Raw genomic sequence first — 23,127 nt, 5'->3', positions numbered from 1 at the left:
ATTGTTTTGTCCAAAAGGAGACTTGAAGTCACTCCGGCTGTCTTCATGGGGAAAATTGCATGCCATTTCTGCCAACAGCTTTGCAAAGGTAAAAGATACAGGCGGGAGCTGCCAAGTTGAAACAGCAATTGCTGCAGCATGAAAAAGTAAAGTAACTGCACTCACACTGTGCTATCAAATTCTCCTAAAGTTTTCTGGAGATTCGGACTTTTCATTACGTCCACAAATGTCCAGAAGTGTGCGGGACCAAATTATTTCGTTTATCCTTGGCACCATCATATTCAACTCCACTGGTTCCAGTTCGTGTTGTCTGGCATCGCAACATGAAGCACTGGTTTCTCAGTTAAAATTTAAAATGACTAATCAGTGACACAGGTGGCACTAATGCTGTTGTCAAGCTGGTGTCCAGCGCTGTCAAGCAGTGCGCCAGAACAAATGTCAAGATAGATGCTGCTGTTGAAACTGTTCTAAATCAAACTGTCCTCTCAATACCAGCTGACACTGTAGTTTGTTTAACTCCACTCTTAAAACCACGGTAGAACAAGTACTTTGGCTGAGCTACTCATCAGTGTGGACTTAAAAAGATGCTAGACTCAGGCAGATATGATGGTCTCCAGTGATTGGGTAGGTAAAGTGATTCCCCCTCCACTATGGAAATCTGTGAGAGTGGATGCAACGTCAGAGTGAAGACAAACTGAATGTAACACGTTGACATGTCTGTCAGTCCTCTTTAGAAATGACTGAAGGCATATACTGCGTATAAACTGACTCTTAAAGCATCAGAATGCTTTAAATGAAGTGCGCATCAGACAGTGTCTAAAACCCTTCTCACCTTTCTGTCTACTAAAATTGAGACAGACATGTCCGACAATTTCTATCACTTTCTGAAACCAACAATGTGAACATTGCCCCCCATTCATGAAGCAGTTTGTCCAGGTGTCCATTAGTATGAAAGACGGCAGATCTTCCTTAAATGTTTTTTTTTTTTTCACTTTTTCATGTGAGCAACCATGTGGAACACTATGAACACTTCTGTGGAGAGGCTGTCCTAAAGTGTCCATTGTATCCTCATCTGTAATTTTCATTGCTTCTTGACTACAGAGATGCAGTAAGTGACTAGCTCTTCAAAAGAGATCAAGAAGGCAGAGGGATGCAGACAGGAGGATAAGAGGGCAGATTTTTTTGCTCTGCTTTTGACGCTTTGTAACTGTATAAACATTTTTTTCCTTTAGAAGAGGCCAGAAGACACATTTTACAAGCTGGTTTAATGCTATGCCATGGCTTAATGGGACTTATGATAAAGCACAGATCTCAAAGTTTTTTCAAAGTGTGTTTTTTAGTGTGGAATCAGCTCAATGTAGTTCCTTTGAGGGGAATAATGCTGCTTTCCATTTACCTCGTAAGTCAAAGGTCGGAGAGTTCAACATGTTTCAGTACTACAAATTGGAAAACCGAGATGTTATTAGCAACACCAGTTCAAGCAGTCATATTCGATTTTGAGGATAGGACCAGTGAGGGTCCTTCAACTTTCCAAGTTGTAAATCCAAATTCAGGAGGAGTTTCAGTTTAAATTTACACCTGGGATATCAGAAATTTCGACTTTCCAGTATAAATGCACCAAATCAAACACCAACCGCAACTGCAGCTCTCACCAACCACCAAGTACCACTGGGTGTTTTTTAGCCCTCCAGCCTGAAAGGGAAGTAATATTCTCAATATTATCCTTGAAAAGAGACACAAAGGTGGGATTTATGTTTTATCCTTTGTGTTTTCAAACAGTATTTATTCAGTTTTACAAATATTAGGACAGGCATGTTGATTTGGTATGTTTTTTGTCAACTTGCCTACTCCAATAAAGTGCAGCACAGTCTATTCTCTAAACTTTTCTCTAGGACTTAAATAGAGTAGTTCATTTCTTAACTTTTAAATAGTTCCTTAAGCAGACATCTTCTATTTTAATATATCTATTTTAGTTTGTCTTTTGATTTTTTCTTTAAATTTATAATTTTATTCTGTTTAATTCTAATTCTAATTCTAATTCTAAGTACTCTTATTTCTGTGTTTACTGCTAATATTCTTTGAATTGTATTTGTTCTTATTGGTATGGGTTGTTATTGTTATTTTTGTTTTGTAATTGTTTCTCTCCGTTTAATTCTGCTTTAAATTTTGTCTGGCCTTAGTTCGGCATTATTGTTTGGCTCTTATAGTTATGTTGCTTCTGCTTTGCCTTGTTTGTCAAAGCACTTTCTAAACTATGTTTTTTAAAGGTGCTATATAAATATAAATATTATCATTATTATGATCATCATCCTCGGATGTCAAATAATCACACAGTCAATTCAAGAGACCTACAGTATATTTAGAAGTGTTAGTTTACAAGGCTCCTGACTAAAAGGTTTGATGTTTGATTAAATTTTATAAAAATATAGTTGAAGCCATTTGTACAGTATTGCTTTGTGGAGAATGCATTACAGGCCCAGCACTGCTCCCTCTCCAAATAGCAGCCCAAATAAGGCTGTTCTCTTCTCTCTCTCTGAGTTATTGGACATTATTTTCTCTTTGCAGAAAAGTCAGTTATGTAAGCAGTTGAAATGGTAAAAAAAAAAAAAAAAATCTTGGAGCTGAGTTACAGAGAAATTTCCATCAAATGAGTAAAGAAGTGCTATTTAAACAAGAGCAAAGCCCATATTTGTGCATGCTTGCTGCATTAACTGTTTGATGCACGTGGTGAATGCAAACAAACTCAATGCATCATTTTTCACACGTTTATGGCTATGGTTTGTCAAATATGAACTGCAGAAAACAAAAATAAAAATCAGTATTGACCAGCTCCATTTCCATCGACACAACAGTTGGACCCAAGAAATTGAGTAGTCTCTAACTGTAAGGAACTAAAACAAACAATTTACTTGTTGCCACAGCTACATGAACAGATTTGTCAAAACAGTCGGTCAGCTTAGACTGTGCTCCTGAAAAAGCCTCTCGTACTGAATGCCTCACCTACGCTAACATGCCATGGAAAGCAGGATATTGTGTTGTTGCAACCTTGTCAGTGCATTAGTTACAGTTGATTTGTATTAAACAATACCGCAGTGGTGTTGGGTGTTTTGCAATACTTTCTTTTGGCTAATCCATGGAAATAACACTGCTGTACATTCATCTCATATACTATTCTGCTTTACAATTCAGCCCTTGAGCGCTGAAGGTATTTTTGGCTTTAAACATAAAATTTCCACAACAGAACACATCTTACATTTGAGTGAAAAGACATGTTAGTGTACATGGGAGAATGATGCTCATGTTTACGGCTGAGCTTAACTCAGCTGTGGAAATTGTTGCGTGACTGTTTCCTTCACACAATTTCCTCCCAGATTCATTCCGTGTTATCATGGAGCAGTGGCTATTGTCATCTCTTTTAGACCTTTATATTCCAAGCAACTCTTACACTTACTTCTTAAATATTTTACAGCTCAATCTTACTATTAGTAAGCAACTAGTTGAACTGAGAAAATGAAGCTAAAGAATTTTTTTTCAGCTGATTTCCCTTGAGAATGAAGTCCAAATTGCAGCTCTGCAAAATGACATTGTGATTATGACAAGTGCTAATTCTGTACATTATTAAATACTTATGTCAAATTGCACCCTTTTGTTGATGCATGTATTTATTAGAGTGGACAGCGATACACACACAGGGCCCTGAAACCGAACATTTCCCATTAGCTTCCTCTAGCACAATAATCACCAGCACATTTCAGCAGTTTTTGTTTTTATTCCTGGATTCATTCAGCAGCGGTGAGCCAAGACGGCAAGCAAATTACCAACACTGCCAGAGGAAAGAGGAAATGAACATAAAACTATAAGTCCGCCTAATTTCCTTCTAAAACAAAAATAATTGAAATGCAGAAATATATTGCTTTTATTATGATAAATTATTCAAGCAAAATGGTTTTAGGATTTGTGCCACTGTACTTGTCAGATCAGGACTGAGACAGATGTGGAACTAGAGCTTAAATTACCAAAAGTGCTAAAGAAAAGTGTTGTCTTTATTTAAGCCTTCCCATAACCAAAAATACAAGAGCCAAAGTGGATTAAACAGTGTCGGTCAAACATTAGCGTACCCAGCTAACTAGCTTACACTAATGACACAACTGAGTGCTACAAGGAGTATTTCATTCTGGTAACATTTTAAAAAGCCTCATGCACGATCAGCACATCCACTGTGAAGTAATCCCCCACTGTAGAGGCTGCTCTGGGATGTTGCTATATCAGAGTTTAAGGTAACATTAGCAGCTCTGTCCTGCTTTTTATTAGGCAAGATTTGGAAAAGTTTACACCCCAGATAGCCATGTTCACCAAACTGGTTAGTGTTCACCCTAAAAGCTTTTTCACTTGTGTCATTAAAAGTTAATATTGTTTGATAATACAAAGTAATGGCAGCATATGTTGCCAACTGCATACAGCTGAAAGTTTGCGGGTGGAACTTTCACTTGTGAAATTTGGCTCTGAATTACGTGCATGATCTACATGCAGTGTATTCTTCATGCAGCTGCATGCTCTATACTGTGACCCCAATATCCTGACGGTTCCACGCAAAAACAAACCATTACGATGAGTGCCAACTGGACGCGATATGTTAAGTGTCACACAGCCGCCTGTCAGCAGTTGCCTGACACATTAACACCAGAAGCGCATTTCTCCATGCCTTTCAGCAGTGATTTGCCTTCTCTACTCCGATGTAGTAACGTCTGTTAGCTCAACTCCCTGTTCCACCTCTGGTGGTACGTGATGGGAACTACATAAAAAAACATCCTCATTACATACTCTCCAGTATAAGGTCAATAGAAAGATAAGCATCTTTATTTTTGACGATACTGAAAATCATGCCATACCCTGGTAATACTGTGATACCGCCCAAGCCCTGTTCTAGTCAGCTTGAAACTTCAAAAAGCCTGATATTTTTTTCACAGACTCACGGTGCTAACATAAGCTTAATTGGTTAGCCTACTAGCATTACATCAGATTAAAAGTGCCAGCAGCAGTCGTCATTTCAGCCAGTTAAACCGATAGCTGTCAGCTTCAACTAAGAACCTGCTTTTGTCTTCCTCTGTCTGACATCAAGGACCTATTGTTTAAAAAAATACTGAAATGTAGAGTGCTGCTGTTCTCATTGTAAACAGCACATGGGTTGTACACGATCAGAAATCTTGACAGATGCAGCAACAGTAACTGAGTTGCAAAGGGTTTAAGCAAAGACTCAACTGTAGTCGTTTTGAGTAAAATAGTCCCAGCTTTGGTCAGCCTTCCTGTTTCATTAGCCTGATGTTTGTGACAAGACAGCATTTATTTATTTATTTTTGCAACAGGGACCGGCACTTTCTCTCTCAAAGCCTATTTTTGTTCAAGCTGTCAATATTCACAGCTGATGGAAAGTGCCTCTCAGAAACACCTCTCCCAGACTTGGTACAAATGAGCTGACAGTGGAGTTGCCAGGGCAACGAGCACCGTGATCCCTGACTGACGAACCACAATCACAACACGAGCATCGGGAAGTAGCTGGTGTTGCATACGCACCCGCCGAATAATCCACGCTCCTCCACTTATCTGCCTACAGCTGCTGCACATCCCGAGCATCCAAAATTGCGTGTTGTTTTTTTGGAGGGGGGAGGAAATGGTAATTTCTCAGAGTAAATACAGTGAGAAATGGTGTGTATTTTTAGCTCGTAGATAATCAGTCAGTCAGAGATACATTATACAGTTTTACACTGCAGCATGGTCCGTCTAGAGATTTGACGATGCATGGTTTACAAACAGCCTGCACTTTGCTTCTGTGGAGAGCGTATCGGATCCCTGTGGACGGAGCAAAAACAAAAAAAAAAAAAAAATCATGCAAGTTCATATTTAAGGCTGCGCAAGAGTACCTTACATGATTTTTTTCCCTTTTCCCTAGCTGGAAGGCAAGAAAAATAGAAAACCCCAAAGCATTTCCTGCTGACAGTATTACTGCCCCCCCCCCCCAAACACACACACACACACACACTCTCTCTCTCTCTCTCACTCTCTGGCTGTCTGATTTTCTCTCTCTCTCTCTTTCTGTCTCTCCTCTTCTCTGTCTCTTCTGACATCACAGCAGCAGCTTCACCAGAAAGCTGTGCGATGATGTACACTGACTGGATCTCACGCCAGTGCCCTCATCACTCGAAAAAGACTCTGTCAACACACGTAACCGCACACGCTCCTTGTGATGTGTACACATGCTTTGCACCGCCTCCCTTTTACCCCGGCGTTGTCATGTCATCCATCTTGTACAGGAGAACAGTGGAGGGGGCATCACAGGAGATCTGGGACCAAACTGTCTTCATTCATCCCCTCAGCCTGGCGCTAAAGCCCCGGACGCTGGTTAGAGTCCCTGCCTTCTCTCTCTGCATGTCTTCCTCCTCCGTCTATCTTTTTTCTCTCATCGTTGATCTCCTTTTCCTGGCAAGCCGGTGCATTGCGTGAGCAACCTCGTAACTCCGCTGCAACACTAATGGCAGCAGAGGCCTCTATCTGGCAGGGGAACAGGATCTCATCTACAGAGCTGCCCCCGGCTACAGTACACACAGAGACATACATTGAGCCTCAGCAATACGCTCAAAGAGGAAAGAAAATTCAATTTAAAAGTAGCTCGCAAAGAGACAACAGGGGAGGGGTTGTTTGTGCTTTTGTTTGTTTCTCTTCCTGCCTTGTTATGCAGCACCTTGAATCTGAAAATTAATAAGAAAGCATGATTTGCATTACGGTGGTCAGTCACTGAAAAAAAACACACACACAAAATAAGTTTGTTGATGATGAGCAGAGACACAGCCTGGCGTCAGCATGTACAACACATAGAAATGTGTCACAAGTTCCATTCAAATTTAGACATGCCAGGCTAAGATGATTGGCTCTTTAATTAATTGCATTATCATCAGCAAACACAGTGATTTTCTCCCAGCCGTGAAAGCTCCTGAGAGAAGACAGATATAATGTAGCTGAGGCCACTCCACTCAGCCACTGCAGGGGGAAATCAACAGGCGAGGGGGCTGTCACAAAGTCACAGTGCCCCCTACTGGCCGACATGGCATCAGCACCCGAAAAAGAGCATTACCCTTGGCACTTCATCCAGCAGCAAAAAGCCAAGGGGGTGGGCATTTGTGCACACAGCCATGGGACACTCAGAGAATAGCATCCCTTCAGAATATGAAAAGGATTTTCTGCCAAGTGTTTGGCAGTCCGTGCAGTGCTCATGCATACTCAATTTCAGGGTTGCATTTGATAGAAAACAGCTTTACATGATAGTGGGATGTGAATGTGTACCATTGAGATGGAAAATATTCAGCCTTCCATGTAAAGCATTTGTAGGCTGCCAGGGGACAGCTAAGAAATAGAGTGAGACTGTCCACGTCAGTGCCACAGAGGTTCAGGGGTTTACAGTACACGGACTCATGCAGTATTGTACAAATGTTGTCCACAAGACTGGCTCTTTCAAAATGCTCGTGTTTGAAATTTTAACTTGACAAGATCCAAATTATTATGACAAAATCCACACTTCAGCAGGACTTATGTGTTATTTTCGGTCTTATTCTGAGAGGCAGAGAGACAGACTCTGCTGGCAGGCCTTCTGGAGACAAATGGTGAAGCTGATCCATAGACACTGAATAATGGAACAACTGCAAGGACACTGTGTGTTAGCAGCTGCAAGATTTTTACTGGGATATCAGGACATTTTGTGACTCACAGCTGGAAGCTACTGTCATATAAAACTTAGTTGGACTGGATGTCTCAAGCTAAAACTTGGCAAGGCAGCAAGCCTGTTAGGATTCAGCGTCAATTACAGAAATATATGTTCACCAGCTCGCTGAATGTCTTTGATCTCTGGAGCAACATGGCCACGCTCATGGATCACGACTTCATCGGAGAAGAGCGGTGTTAATTCAGATTTAAAGTGAATTTTCACTTTAACCTCTGCCTCACAGGCTCTGTTTCAACTATAGCGACTGTCCACATTAATACTGCTTGAAACAGGCATGCCAGACACAGACTTGTTGTGCTAAAGTGATGCAGTTTGTTGGAAAACAGCAGCGGCAAAATGGGCATATGGTTGAACTGGGCAGAGCATATGTCCCCAGTATGCTCGAGTCTATCTCCACAAACATGACAGACCCGGGCCAACACCCCCGGGCAAAGAGTCTGCTCCTTGCTTCCTTCAAACAACTCCCAAGTGTTTAGAGTGTGCATTACAATAACAGAGTGAGAATACTCTATAGTAGAAATGGTACAAAGACAAAGCATATACTGTGAATTACATGAACTTAAATGTAACATGGAATTTAAAAAAAGAAAAACAAAATCACTCCGCTGGGATGCATCCATCCGACATTACTCACTACAATAGCTTGTGTATCTGCAGGGCTGTTTTATTCTGCTGACAACATCCTCTGTGATCTAAATATACCTAGCCTGTGAGGAATATATTTTGAATTGTCTTTTCAGGTAAAGAGCAATCTCTGGAAAATGTCCACTTCAGAAGGATGGGCCAAAATCACCCATCTGTTCTCTACTGACGACCTGAGGCATATACGTTCCTATGAAGGTATATTAGAAAGTTGTAGATACAGTATATTAGCCAGATTATACATGTTTTAGATTCGAAAGTTGGACTGTGTATATTAATATCCTCACTGCTGAGGATGAAGGAGCAGCAGGGCCCATAATGGACTTTTTCTTTCTGCATCAACAACTTTTAGTCAGGATACCGATCAGCAATAGTCAACGAAAATACAAAGTAATAATGTAAATATTAATATTACATGATGTTATTCCAACAGAGAGATGTGCATATACAAACATATGACTAGAATGTAGCACAAGGTAAAAAAAGAAAAGAAAAAAGTACAATCACAGTGCAGGCCTCTGCCTGGCCGCCACTCAATTTAATCACAGCCACTCTAGACAATTGTGGTAAATCCAGAAGACACACAGCAGCCCGTTACAGAAGCTCTCCATTGCTAAAAAAAAATAGACATCTTGTCTATTTTTGATATAGCTGTGGCACGTTGCACAGGAGAGATCGATTTCTCCTACAAACAGGCACTAAATGTGAAATAAAGATAGCCTTGGATGTAATTATGCAGGTGAATGTTTTTTTAATTATTCAAAGACAGCCACAAATCTGTCCTTGTCGTTTATAAGTAAAATTTTAATTATAATACCTTTATCTGAGGGGTACAGCACAATAAAGTGGAAAACAACAATAAACATAAAACAGACAAAAAAGAAACAAATTAACCACTTAGTCCAATTACTTATTTATGGTGGAAGCATAAACATCAAAGAGAAATGACCAAATCAACAAAAATCTGCAAGTCTACAAAATTGGGCAGGCGAAGTCTGTACTACGAGTGTGGTATGACTCTGCGTGAAGGACGGTCACATAACAATAGCCAGACTGCAAAAAGCTGCAGCCAGTAGAATTTTCCCTCCCGGGTCCCTTGAGGTCAAGATGGCACAGAAGGTAACAAAAAATTAAGAGTTATTCATCTTGAGCCTCATTCCCACTGCACAAAAAAAGTGGTTTTAATCATAAATTAGCATCCATCTCCTCCTAAGCGGCGCTAAAACACAGATCCAAATACACCTGCACCGAGTTTGAAAGAGAGACTAAAAATGGAATCGATATTTTAAGAAACCCCTGAAAAGTTTTCAAAGACCTCTGTTCCCCATGCTATCTACTGTTGACCTGTTCTCCTGCTGGTCCGTGCTGTTGCATTGACACACCAACAAAACAACCACAACCACAACCACAACCACACACACACACACACACACACACACACACACACACACACACACACACACACAATAAGAAATAATACAACTGCAATAATAATAATAATAATAATAATAATAATAATAAATAAGACCAAGCATTTCTATGGATGTCAGTTTTTTTGAGCCACAACACAGACCAAAATGTGGCATGCAACAGACGGTTAAGAGGAGTGAGAAATGATCAGTCAGTGAGGGTAAAAAGAGTTGGAGTCTTTTTTTTAGCAGTAAGCATAAAGTCATAAATGTGCACACAAAATATTATAGAGATAGTTTCAGTAGTTTGCAAGATTAGCTATGGGCAGACAGAAACACACACACATGCACAAACATCCCCAAACACAGGAACCCTCCCTATTTTCGGATGGCAGAGATGATAAATGTATTATCATACAAAAAAAGGCAAAAAAATCAAGTTTGTCATCTCTGCATTCAAAGCATACTCAAGATCAAACTGTATGAAATTATCATTCATTGTTATACATACATACACATATTGTAAGCCCATAGCCTGCTATGATATGTATTGCAAAGAAGTGATTTCCTCCTCCTTCATAGTAAATATATAAAGAATAAAAGATCACAAAATGTATAAGGCAGCTCCTGACATAGGAACCCTTTTGTCATGTCACAGAGAAGTGTTGTTTTTGAAAGGTGCTGTACAAATAAACCTGCCGTGCTTCGCCTTACATTTTCTGTGCGCTCCATTTCCCACGTAGTAAAGCTGTAGTAATGCAGGTTTAGTTTGTTGCTGGTTTCCATTCATATTTTATCTATGGTCCAATAAACACATCCACTCCCATTAATTCATCACTGAGCCTTTACACTGACCATAAAGATCAGACTAGACAGACTAGATACCATTGTTTTGAAATAACGAGTGTGTATTGAAGAGTGCATGTGCGTGTGTGCATTGTATACTGTAAATAATGACAATCTAAAAAAATCACAATAATATACCTGGCTGACATGCTCTTATATTCCTTATTCTGTTACAGCTATATACAGTACTTTCCCCAGAGATTTTTGCTTCACCTATTAAGTCTTTGATTTTTTTCCTCATCACTGAGGTGAAGGAATACTGACTTCATTTTCCTAATTAAAAAAAAGATCACTTCTGATAACATGTTTTCACTTCATGCACATTTGGCCCCTATTTCTTGTTTAAGTGGTTTATCACAACAATATTTTGCAGCAGTGTAGTGAAAATCAATAATGCACATCTATAGAAGTGTGTCTTCGAGAAGAGATTTTAAAGTGGATACTGATCTGGCTAATCTAATTTCTTCAGGCAGTTCACTGCACAGCCCATAGTCAGTCTAGACAGGTATGGTGCTGATTGAGGAAAGCACGGTTTGCTACAGCTCATGGACGTGATAAGATGAGAAGTATACAAAGGATAGGCCAAGCATGCTTCATGTGCAAAATCAATTCTACGACACCCCAGTAGTCAGTGTAAAAATGGTAAAATTGGTGTGATATGTTTCATCATTTAAGTGAGACATCTGGTTTGTTTATAGTAAATGTAGCACATAGCTTACAGCTCTGGTTTGCAGGCATACAGGTATACGTGACAAAACAATGCGACAAAGGCATGTGATGTTTCTGTATAGAACATTCCTTTATAGCTTTCCTTTAGAAAAGGTAATATTTTTTTTGTACTTCTTTCTCTTGTACTCTTCATTTTTCTTTTAGATTCCCACTTAGGAGGAAAAGGCTGTTGTGATAACGAACTGGGGGAAAAAAGTTTTAAAATGTGTCATAACTCAGGAGAGATACAGGAGAATTGTGACCATCGGAGGAAACCGCGAGAGAGTAATGAAAAACATCAGGGTCCCACGAAAAGTTTGATTGAGAGGAGGAACTGAAATACAACCAAGTGTCCACATAGCAATGAAAATCAGTGTCATACTTGTAATGTTACAGTACAACAATGGCTCAAGTGGTGAACCCTGAGGAACTTCAGACGCCAAGATACTTATGATGAACTAAGTTACCAACAGAAAAAAACTCTGAAAATGAATAATTAAATTATAAAGTATTACAACTCATATAGAAAGGCCCCTCAGATGTGCACATACATGAGTGATAGAGAGTCTTTCAAAAAATGAACCATGTAGATGTCATTCTCTTATCCTATTACTTTATCAGAGGTTGTGTTATGTGAATATCTCAACTGTTGTGCTGTGGTTATATAATGTTCCATTTCTTATCAATGTAGTTTGAATATATTTGTATCATTATTATTCTCGGATTTGGGATGCATCTAAATACTTCGTAATTTGCTGTCATACAGATTTCTGTGTAAATGAAAGAAAACATACATGTAACTGTTCCTCCTATAGTGAATTTGGAGTGCCAATGAACCAAGAAAGTGTTCTAAACTACTTTAATGCATATTACTGCTGTGAAACTAAACCAAATGTCAACGCCTAAGTTATTGTAAATAAAAATAAACTATTATTATTATTATTATTTTTATTATTATCATCTCACATCAGTTAAGATTCTCTGAGTCCTTATACTAATCCTGAAACAGATAAACCAAAATGTTAGGCTTATTAGAGTCCTAAGAAAATAAGTAGAGGGGATTTCTCTGCTGCTTCTGTGCACATTATACAGCATAATGGCTCTTTAAACCGGAGTTGTTTCCTGACAACACTACTTGTTTCTGTGAAACCAACAAAGCTACCAGGATCTAACACCTCCTCCTCCCCGGCTGAAAGAGGAGCACTGCTTCTCCTCTGTATGTTCGTTCCAGTCAGCAGGTTCACATGGACACCATCCAACTTCCCTGCAGTCTGCAGAGGAACAGAAGGTCTCTGCAGTAATCAGTTGCCATTTCCTTTACAATCCAGCAATTAACTTCACCCGGTGACAAAACAAAGATTTTTCTCAATGTAATCTAATTAGGAAGTGATTTTCGTTTTGTTAAAAAACACCAACACTGGCCCCCATGGGGATTCAAATGATATGTAATTGAAGTTTAATGAGTCTCGGTGACAATAACAAGCAGCAATGAATATTAATATTTTAAAAAGACAATAGCAGTTTAAAAATCCTTAGAGTATAACATAACAAGGGCTGAAAAAAAGGAATCTGCAAACAGCAGTGTGACCTGCTGAGTGGGAGCAGAGGCACACAAGTTTATTCAGACACAGTGTCACAGTTCAGCCAGACTCGATGCAAAAACAGATGGTGCACTTAGGAGTAGAGACGACACAGAGAGACACAGATAAGCCACTGCAGCAGCCTTGCGCTGAGATTCTTTTTTAGAGCGGACTGTAATTATGCAGGAAGAGTCAGCTGAGCTCCATGCTGTTTGTCAGCTTCGCCTTGCTTCACGCTCACACACTTCTACACATTCATGCTGGTAGCTGCCCAGCACAACCCTGGGCTGCTACTGTCAGCCACAGATTAGCCTTACTGGAGAAAAAGGTGGTCATGTGCCTTGCCCAGGAGAGGCAGAGTGTTTCTAAACTTTTTGGGGCATTTACCGCATTTATTAATTATTTATTTAATTATTCATACATTTTCCCCTCACAACTCCAGATTAGCGATTACCAAAAATAGATACTTGATACATCTGCAGTTGTAATAGCAGGGTTTCCCACACATATATTTGAGGCAGCCCTTCACCACTGAAACATCTGTTGCCATTAATAGGTTTTGTATTTTTACAATCATTCTGCTGGGTCTAAAAGTCCATTCATTCACAAACAGCAGAGTCACAAACTGCTGCTGAGGAAAAAAAACCTCCTGAAGAGTTCCATCTGCGCTACAGTCATGGATCACCAAATTTAAAGAGTGAACACAAAATAATACATAGAGAAAATAAAACTTAAGTTAAGTTGTATGGAAAGTTTGGTATGTTATGTCATTATTAGTGCTAATAACATCAAGACAATAACATCCAGTTGAAAATCAATTTCAAATTCATTTGGGACATGAGAGGCTGTTTTATGGATCAGGAACTTAAGCTCCTCTGACAGAACTGTGGAGGGACATCTGACAAATAGGTTAGGAACCACTGCTCTGGTTTGCTCCATTCTGCCCAGAATACCTAACTGTGTATGAGAGAATGCCAAGAAGTTTCAAAGGGCCTTTTTTTAAATTTTTATTTTATTCTATATTCCCACCACCTCCTGCCAGGTGGCACCACCTTCCATGCTATGAACTCAATTAAACTCTGCCACTGACCCATTTCCCAGCAATCAGCTTGGGCAAGTATCTGACAAATGCATGTGTGCATGTGCCCACAGGATTGTGGCTCCAAGAAACACTCAAAGACCACAACACTGAGGTAAGCATAATGCAAATTTCTTACTATGCAACAAGCACAAAGAGACAGTCAGAAAAAGAAGCCTTTGAGTGTTACTATCACTCTGTTTTTCTATAATATACTACAGTGACTTCGGTCAAAACTAAAGCCTAATCACTGTTTAACTCAATGGGTTAAATCAAACACTCAGCATGCACACTGATTACCAAGACAATAACCTGCACCAATGCAACGTCTCCATGTAGAGTAAGAAGCCGGCTTCAAAGAGAATCTATTAGCAGATGAAGTTGTAACGATTTTCAGACACAAGTCCATTAAAAGCCATTTTCTTTAAAGAGCCGAAGACAAAGCTCATGGGTCTATAGAGTCCAGTACTGCTCCTATCAGCTCCAGTGTGGAAAAACAAGAGCACTGGGCCACTGGGACATTCCTGCGAGCATTATCAGCCCTCCTTAACTATTCTAAACTGACATCAATTGCTGTGCCGGCTTGATCCCAGTGGACCTTGTTAGCTCCATTTAATGGCAAAATGAGCCAACTTCTAAGTCCTGCTCTGGCACTGGGAGCTGAGAGTGCTGGCTGCACTGTTGTATTAGGTGGTGAATGTAAAAAGATATCACACTAATTACTGAAGGGACACAGGTTTGGGAAGGCTAAACATTTGTACATTTGTTAGCACATGGAGCCAGTTTGTCTTGGCAGTCAGGAAAAGGCATTTCCATAAAGATGCTATAGCCACTGCATTTAAACATGACCATCTGGCATCATTTGAGCATGTATTACCCATGATTAATTCTATGGTGTTTTTTACATGTCTGACTGTTAAAAATGGCACTGCCTCTGACCCCTGACCTCTTAATCAGCTTGTATGTATAGTGGTCTGGTCAAGGAATTTAAGCAAATTGCCCCGGTGCATTTCTTAACACGAGTTATCATTTGTTAACCTTATTAAAGGTAGAATTAACATTACCAGAGGAGATGGATAATAAATAAATTCCTCTGCCGTTATTAGCTATTTAGCATAGCATTTCAGCCACTGGCTGTTCTATAAGAGGCAATGACATGCTGTAAAAAAAAAACGTGACCTTCATCTGCGGACTTATCATTTTGAATATTAGCAATATTAACATTATTTGTAGTAATTTAATTACTATTTAAGTGACTGGAGAGAGAGACTCGCTCCAGCATTTCGGTCCTCTCTCCCCTATGGCTCTCGACATCTTACAATTACAAAGAAGAAGAAAAAAGGGTCACAAATACCCACCACACACACACCCCTGTCCATCTATACAAATCACCTGGGCGATAGTGTGAGCAGGTGAGGTGTGTGTTTTTGTATCTGCAGGGCTCCAGACTGCAAATATTTTATTGCATTTAGTGACCATGAAGCACCACTGCGACTTCCAGCTCACAGTGAATATATCCTTACATTTAACAATGTTGCAGTTTTAGTTTAACTTTTAATGAGTTTAATGGTAGTGTGGGGACTATTTATTCACATTTTTAGGTCATAGAGCACAGGTTCGACTTGCAAAAATTATTGTTACATGAATGGAAGGCCCTTTACTCTGTTTCCAGCACACAATGAATCTATACTCATATGTAACACTGCTGCAGTTATAGTTTAACTTTCGGCTATTTGCTAAAGACAACAGTTGACTAGAAGCTCACAGCAAAAACATTAGCAGCTCCGGACAGAGACAAGCCAGGTGCTGCAAAATAAAGACAGCAGTGCATCTTCTTTAATAAATTTCATTATAACACATTGTTATTTAACTTGATTATTACAGTGCTTTTCTAAAATTAATTATAATTAAGTTGTTTTTTTTTACTATAACAGTGTATTATGCTTTAAAAGTCATTTATTTTACTTCATTGTAATAGTACTTTACTCAGCTTTATTGTAACAGTACTTTATTTAGCTTTGTTAACAGTACTTTATTTAATAATACTAGCTGCTTAATCAACTTTATTGTAAGTGCAGTTTATTTATTAGTTAAATATTTTAGTGGTCTACAGTAGTTTAGAGATTTTAAAATATCGAGATAAAAATTGTGTATCGCAATATAGCCTAAAAAATATTGGAATACTTATATTGTCCAAACCAACCTCAGTGTATGAGTTGACTGATGTTATAAATCGGCAGGTTTAGATTAGCAAAGGCCTTTACTTACGTTGTCACACTCTGCACTTAGCGGAGGAAACTCAGAGATAGTATATCTCCAATTAAGGCAGGGCGAGTAAAATCACAGAAGACAGAACTTGTGTTAATAAATCCAGTAAATGGGGCTAAAGTATTGTTTAAAAATGTTGCATAAAAACTCAGTTTAATTCACTTAACACAAGGCTTGCGTTATCAAGGCTCATCTTCAAATACAGAAAGTAATGTGTGCCATTTTTACTTCACACATTACAGGCATGGCAGAAATTATTTTAAAAATGATCATATGTAAATGTATCCATGTAGCATAAGTCTTGTGCAAATAGAACTTTAGTACCTCCTCACCCGCTCCTGTTATGCACTTTAAGTTAACCTCTCTAACTTCTGGGAAATTACATGGCATTATGCCTCAGCAAGTCAGTTATAGAAAGAATTCCATTATCAGTAAAAGCTGGTACTTTGATTTGTTTACTTTTCATACAATAATACGCAGTTTAATATATACCCATGAGCCTTTTTGATTAGAATGCAGTTAGTTTTCCCTGGTGGCTCTGTGATTTAATGTAAATTTCAATTGTCGCTGTTCATATCCAGCTAACTACAAAGCATTCTGCTACTTTCTCTTTCTTCTTTTCTACATTATAATAAAAAAGGGGAAAATCTCCCCATGATACAGCAGTTGTAGGTCTAAAATGGTAAACTAGAGCACTGTCACAGACTCATGGGGATGTACCCCAAGACATTTAGCAGACACTCACATAAAGCAGGCTAAACTGAAATATAAACGCAAAGTCTCACAGCACACACATAAACATGAAAATGGGCAGATACGCAGATGTATGCTCGTTCAGTTTGTCTGGGGATCTCCTGTTTGCTCATCGGTGTAGCCTGTTGCCACGGTAACGGTCAGCCTGTCTCATTTAGAGTTGGTCTTGATGACCTCAGCACTGCTTATTGAGCTGTGATCAACATGTTTGTCTGTCACCTCGACTCCCCACAGATTTCACCTGACAGAGCAGCCAGGGATGGAGGCAGGAAATAAAATCCATATTGCTCTTTTTGCCCGTTAAGTTAACCAAGGCACAGACAACAGCAAACTGTATAAGAGTGGTTAAAATTAGCTTTACAATATTCAGTATTCAAATTGCTTGTAAGATTCAAATTAGGAATGCACCAATTATCAACTAAACATCGGTACCGGTCAATATTTGCCTAGTTGACTGGCATCAGCCTATCGGCAAATAAGATGACACCAGTGGCAGTGGCTGATATTTTTCTGTTGTGTAACCTTGATTTAACACCAGCAAAAAGTAGGCCTGAAGACTGACGGCCACAAACTCAATGGGTTCTGTGATCTCACTGTCACGTGATGAGATTGGCTTGTAGCTGCCGGCGTTCCGTCCTCCCAAGAACAACAGAAACTCGTGTCTGGGATGAACCATGGATGTATTAAGAGACTTGGATACACCACAGCGGCAGGGCCCTGTTCATTTCTATAAAAGCTGCTCAGTGGCACATAAAACCAAAAAGGCATGTTTCTGCAGTACTAAATGATCTGGTGATCATGTTTCTGCATCACTGGACCGACAGAGGTAGTGTACTAGAAACTTCTGTTGGCCAAGCCAACTTCTTCTGGTTTAGCACTGCGCTGAAATGGTGATGAAGTCATTTAATTTTGTGGCACTTCTAGACTCAAGTATTATCAGACTAAACAGATCAAATAGGGAGACTTTGTGACACTTTGTGTCTTTGTGAGGTTGCGACACTCAAAAAAATGTATCCAGTGATTTGCAGAATTTTTTTGTGTGTAAAATATTGGCCAGATTGTTCATTTAAAGATCGGCATCAGCCCAGAATTTCAATATCGGTGAATCCCTAATTAAAATCTTTATGGTCATGACTGCTTCCAAACACTTAAGCCCTATGTTCTCCCATTTAAACTAAAACAAGAAGCTGTCTACAATCAGTGCTGTAGAAATTACAGTTAAGCTGCAAAGGTGCAACTTGTGGTCACATGCCTTGCACAAGGACACATCAACTGCATTTACCAAAGGAGGAGAGGTAAGGTAAGGTCATTTAAATTTAAGTCTATGAATCCTTGAGTTTTAGGATAAATAGCCCATTTCCCTCTATAAAGTTCACAGTACTTTGTAAAGACAAACTGCCTGATGAAGCTTTTAAAAAAAAAAGCATGTGGTTGGGGGTTGCATCCTTCAAACTAAAGCTGACAAAAGTGCAGAAGCCTCCACCCCCAGGACATTTGTGCTGATCAGATTGGCAAGATGGAGAAAATGTCAGCCAGCCTCTCAAAGGGCAGCAATGAGTCGACTTCCTTATATCTTCATTATATTCTCAACCACCTCCCACTTTGTCTCCCTCTTAATAGCAGGAGTGGATAGTAATAGCTTCATAGAAGTAAGGGTCTTAACAACTATTGAAGCTGAGAACTATATGAACCTGTTACTCATGATGGCTCCGTGCTCTAAGGAGTAAGAGCATACACCACAACGCTGCCCAAAGTGTCCTATTAAGGCAATACAACAAACACTACCTACATCATTTGAATAACATCGGAACCCCAAAACAGGCACATTACATGCAAAATAATTGTTTTCCCGTGGCACAATGCACCTGGCATACACTCATCCTTAGTAACATGCCTCATTTTTTCTTGGCACTCATTTTAACATGCATATTAGTCAAAATATGTCCAGCTTTTTGGCGCTCATCATTGTCACAGCTGGGCCAACAAAGCCCAGGTGGACTGAGCTATTTTGCATATAGGTGTGGTTAAGTTGACCAAAGCAACATATTTTCCTTTAATACAATTCTAAGGCCATTTTCATAGATGTATCTTAAGTGAGACTTTGTATGTTTACAAAAAGGTATTTATCTGTCTTTATCTTTCTCTCAAATGTGAAAAATTGAATTCATGAGTAATGTGACACACCCTTCTCAGTGCTGTACACTGAGGGGTTCCACTACAGCAGCCTAAATTGGTCAGTTGGTATGACCACTAGCTCATGATGGTGAATGTTGGCAAACTTTAGGAAGATAAGATGTTGCTATGGATCTGATTTACTGAGGCAGTGTGGTACTGTTACACCTCGCTCAGCTTATTCAGAACACCTAATTATGACCAACAGACTCAAGAGAATTTTGGGATATAAAACAAAATTCTATGTATCATTATCCTGCGGGCCACAGTGGTCGCTGTTGATGAGAATTAACATTGTCTCACTTAAAGCTTTACAAGACATTTTTTGCTTTTGTAACTTGCTGATTGTTGGGGATGAGACATTTGGTCACTGCATTATAATATCAATTCAACACTGAATAACATGTTGCAAGATATGCAAAAAAATAGGACTTCTACAGTACACTATCTAGGGTTTTCTATATTCATTTATTTATGGCACTCTGCTACAATAGCAACATTGCAGCCACATATTGATTTTCTATTTATGGAGCTGCTCTCTCTCTCTCACTCACACAAACATTTGGGTTTACTCTGTAAGTGCCAGAGAGTGTGAAAACATGACATAATGATGGCACTGGATGGAAAGTTAAGGGATAACAATTTAAACCTGACTGGAACATGAATGTCGTCACCAAATTCAATGCCAATCCATCCACACCTGTTGGCCATAAATTTTTACGCAATCAAGTTAGCTAGCCAATGCTAAATCACTATCTAACTGGCTAACAGTTATGTTCTATTTTCACTCTAAAGCCTCATTCCCACCAAAAACCTGCTATCACCCGCTGACATTTGGCTTTTCATGGGAATGCGTACAATCGGCATTCACACCTGGGTCAAATGACTCTGCAGCAGACACAGGTTTTTGTCACCTCTGGCTCCAAACGGCATTGATGGGAACACAACATCCGAGTGAACGCACTAATTTCAGCACCTTAACTGGCGAGATTCAATGACGCACCATCACTGCCTTCATCTCCTCCGAAGCAGCGCTAAAACACCGACCCTAATACATCTGCACCGAGTTTGAAAGAGGGGCTGAGTTAGTAAGAGAAATAAAAAGAGAAACCACTGAAAAGTTTTCAAAGACCTCTGATCCTACTTCTTTCGACTGTTTAGCTGTTCTCCTGCCTGTCCGTGACATCGCACAGACACACAACAAAGACAACACACACAAACACACAGACACCACCTGACAGAAAGGCCACCAATGAGTGGGAATACAGCTTATTGCTCATATTTAGCAGGTTTATGGGGTGCCTAGTAGCTCACCTGGTAGAAAAAGCGCCTCATGTACAGAGGCTGTGTACTCACCGCAGCGGCTGCTGGTTCAACTCCAACCTCGGCCCTTTATAATAAAAAAAAAGACAATTAGCAGGTTTACCCATGTTTAAAAAACCTGCATGCACACGCTAATTTTGGTGGGAAAGGGGGACAAGAGTATGGACATTGTTGTGAGTCACAACTGTCTGTTTAGTTACTTTGGAGCAAGAGACTCTGACACATCGTCCACATCAGAAACCAGCGGCAAAATTCAGAGGGTAAAGCTAACACACCTAGCCATGCTACAACTGCTGCCACAAAGCAGCTAACTTAACAGGCAACTGAAAATGAGAAAAAAGACCCCAAAATATTCAGAGAATTATCTCAAGTACAACTTAACTTCATAACATAATTGTAGAAGGTGATCCCTGCTCTGCCTCTCTTTGAGCTAAGGGGTCCTTGGCCTGAAAAATGTTGAAGAACTCTGCACTCACACACTGGTGCAATCACTTTGATTAACGTTATTAGGATAATTGTAGTCCGATGTGAACAGTATTTAAGACTCTTGTATTGTGAGTTTTGGGGTTTGTGTGAGTTCCTCACCATCTGGTTTACAGTGTGGTCTTTAAGTGCAGTGGTGGCTTCCTGAACAATGTGAGAGCCTTCCAGGCACTGAAGGAGTGTCTCTGTGTGTGTGTGTGTGTGTGTGTGTGTGTGTATGTGTGTGTGCATTAAGGCAGGGTCATCGAGGAGTAATAGGATTGCTCAGCCCCGCTCCCTCTCTCGACACCCTGGCAAAGACAGGTCTCCTAAATCATCCTCACATCTCTGAGCAAGATGGAGGACCTGGCATCGCCTCTCCCCGCCCTCCATCCCCGCTGCAGCCATAACCGCTCTCCCCGCTGTGGTACAGATACTGCTCACAGCCGTGATTTCCCTCAAAGCTCCAGGAGGACTGGAATAATATCTACTCAGCATTCTGTAAATATCCACTGGGAGAATGTACTGTAGTTCATTGCGGCTGTGCCACAGATACTTTATACAGGCTCGGCTGCTGATCCTCAACTTCTGCTCTTTGTTCTTGAACTTTTCATCTCATGACTCCTAAAAAGGGAGCAATGTGTGTGGTGAGGGAGTCTAACTTTGCTGCTATTATTCATTATTCATGTTCTGTACTCTCTTTTTCCTACTCAGGGTCATGAAGAGGCTGAAGCCACTTACACCTGATGTCTACACATGACTGCCTTCTGCTGCCGTCAAGTTTTAAACTCTGGGAAAATGGCTATTTCTAGTCTTTTTGATGTTATTTTTTTATTCAGGGTATTAGACTACCCAATGATAGCTCAGAATGTTTCATACAGGAAAAATACCTGTATACTTCTTTGCACTGGCCAATGCCAATAATAGTGAAAGATACTCCTCCACTATAACTCAACTTTTTTTTCCTTCTTTTTCTTCTTTTCTTTTTATGACACCTGCAGTTTCTTTATCTGTTTGTCTGCAGTTCCACACAGGAGCTGGGTTAGAACAGTGCAGTCACAGCCCGCAGCAGCTATCCCAGACCATAAAAATAATGGCCAAGTTTTTAGCTGTGCTTTTTGACCTCAGATGAATAAAAAAAGGTCCCTGGAAACTAAAGTTTACCAAAAACAAGAAGACAACAACTTGCCATAGGATGGCTCAAAAAGGAACCTGAACAAAACAGATGAAACACTCATACTCAAGAAGATAAAGAGATTTTATTAGAGTAAAACGGAGCTGTAATGACTAGTCCATTTAAAGAAAAATTGAACTGCAACTATTCTGATAATCAATTAATTGTTTGTGTCATTTTTTATTTTTATTATATGTGGAAATATGTGTCTTTCTTTGTCATTCATGAAAGTAAATACAGAGTATTTGGGTTTTGGACTGTTGGTTGGACAAAAGAAGCAAACTGAAGATGTCTCTCTGGATCTGAAGTAGATAAAGATTCAGATTTCATTCAAGTAAACGAGCTGTAATGATTAGTCCATTGAAGGAAAATAGACAGAAACTATTAATTCATTGTAATTTTTCAAAGAAAACTGTCAAACTTTTGCTGGTTCGAGCCTCGGTGACAATTTGCTGCTTTCTTTGTTATTACTGATAGTTAAGAAGTGTTGGTTTTTGACATTTTAGAGACTAAAAAGATTAATGGATTAATTATGAAAATAATCACCAGATTAGACAATTAATGATAATAATTAAAAAATGCAGCCTTTAAGTAACAGTGGCTGTGTAAAATTGAAAATACACATACACACGTAAATGAAGAATTTTCACTAAGTAAAAGTATTTGTGTAAAAATGAACTTTGATAAAAGTAAAAAGTAGGTCCGATAAAGGCCAAACCAACAAAAATTTCCATTTCTATAAACAAACATTTGCAGCCTGTGAATACAAGTGATTCTCATTTATAGATAAACACTGCCTTCCTCCTCCCAACAATAACAATAAAAGAGACTAAACTAACACCATCAAGCAAAAATGACAGACTGGTAGACATTAAACAAAAGAGTGTTGGACAACACGGCGGGTGTAACAAGCATTATTAAGCCACACATATTAAATAGCC

The 23,127-nt window shown here is 39.5% G+C and overlaps 1 long non-coding RNA gene across 1 annotated transcript in view; it reads right to left on the bottom strand.

Annotated features, from left to right (window-relative positions):
• Positions 1-23,127, bottom strand: part of LOC148190457 (uncharacterized) — a 140,047-nt gene that overhangs the window by 114,734 nt on the left and 2,186 nt on the right. Inside the window, exon 2 of the long non-coding RNA XR_015777501.1 lies at positions 20,584-20,617. This is a non-coding gene — a long non-coding RNA (uncharacterized LOC148190457). The remainder of the gene's footprint in view (positions 1-20,583; positions 20,618-23,127) is intronic.

The sequence above is a fragment of the Plectropomus leopardus genome, chromosome 1, assembly GCF_026936395.1.
Source record: "Plectropomus leopardus strain MGB_pleo_1.0 chromosome 1, ASM2693639v1, whole genome shotgun sequence".
Lineage (NCBI taxonomy): Eukaryota > Metazoa > Chordata > Actinopteri > Perciformes > Serranidae > Plectropomus > Plectropomus leopardus.
The sequence above is the reverse complement of the archived record's forward strand: the minus strand, read 5'-3'. Positions and strand labels throughout refer to the sequence as shown.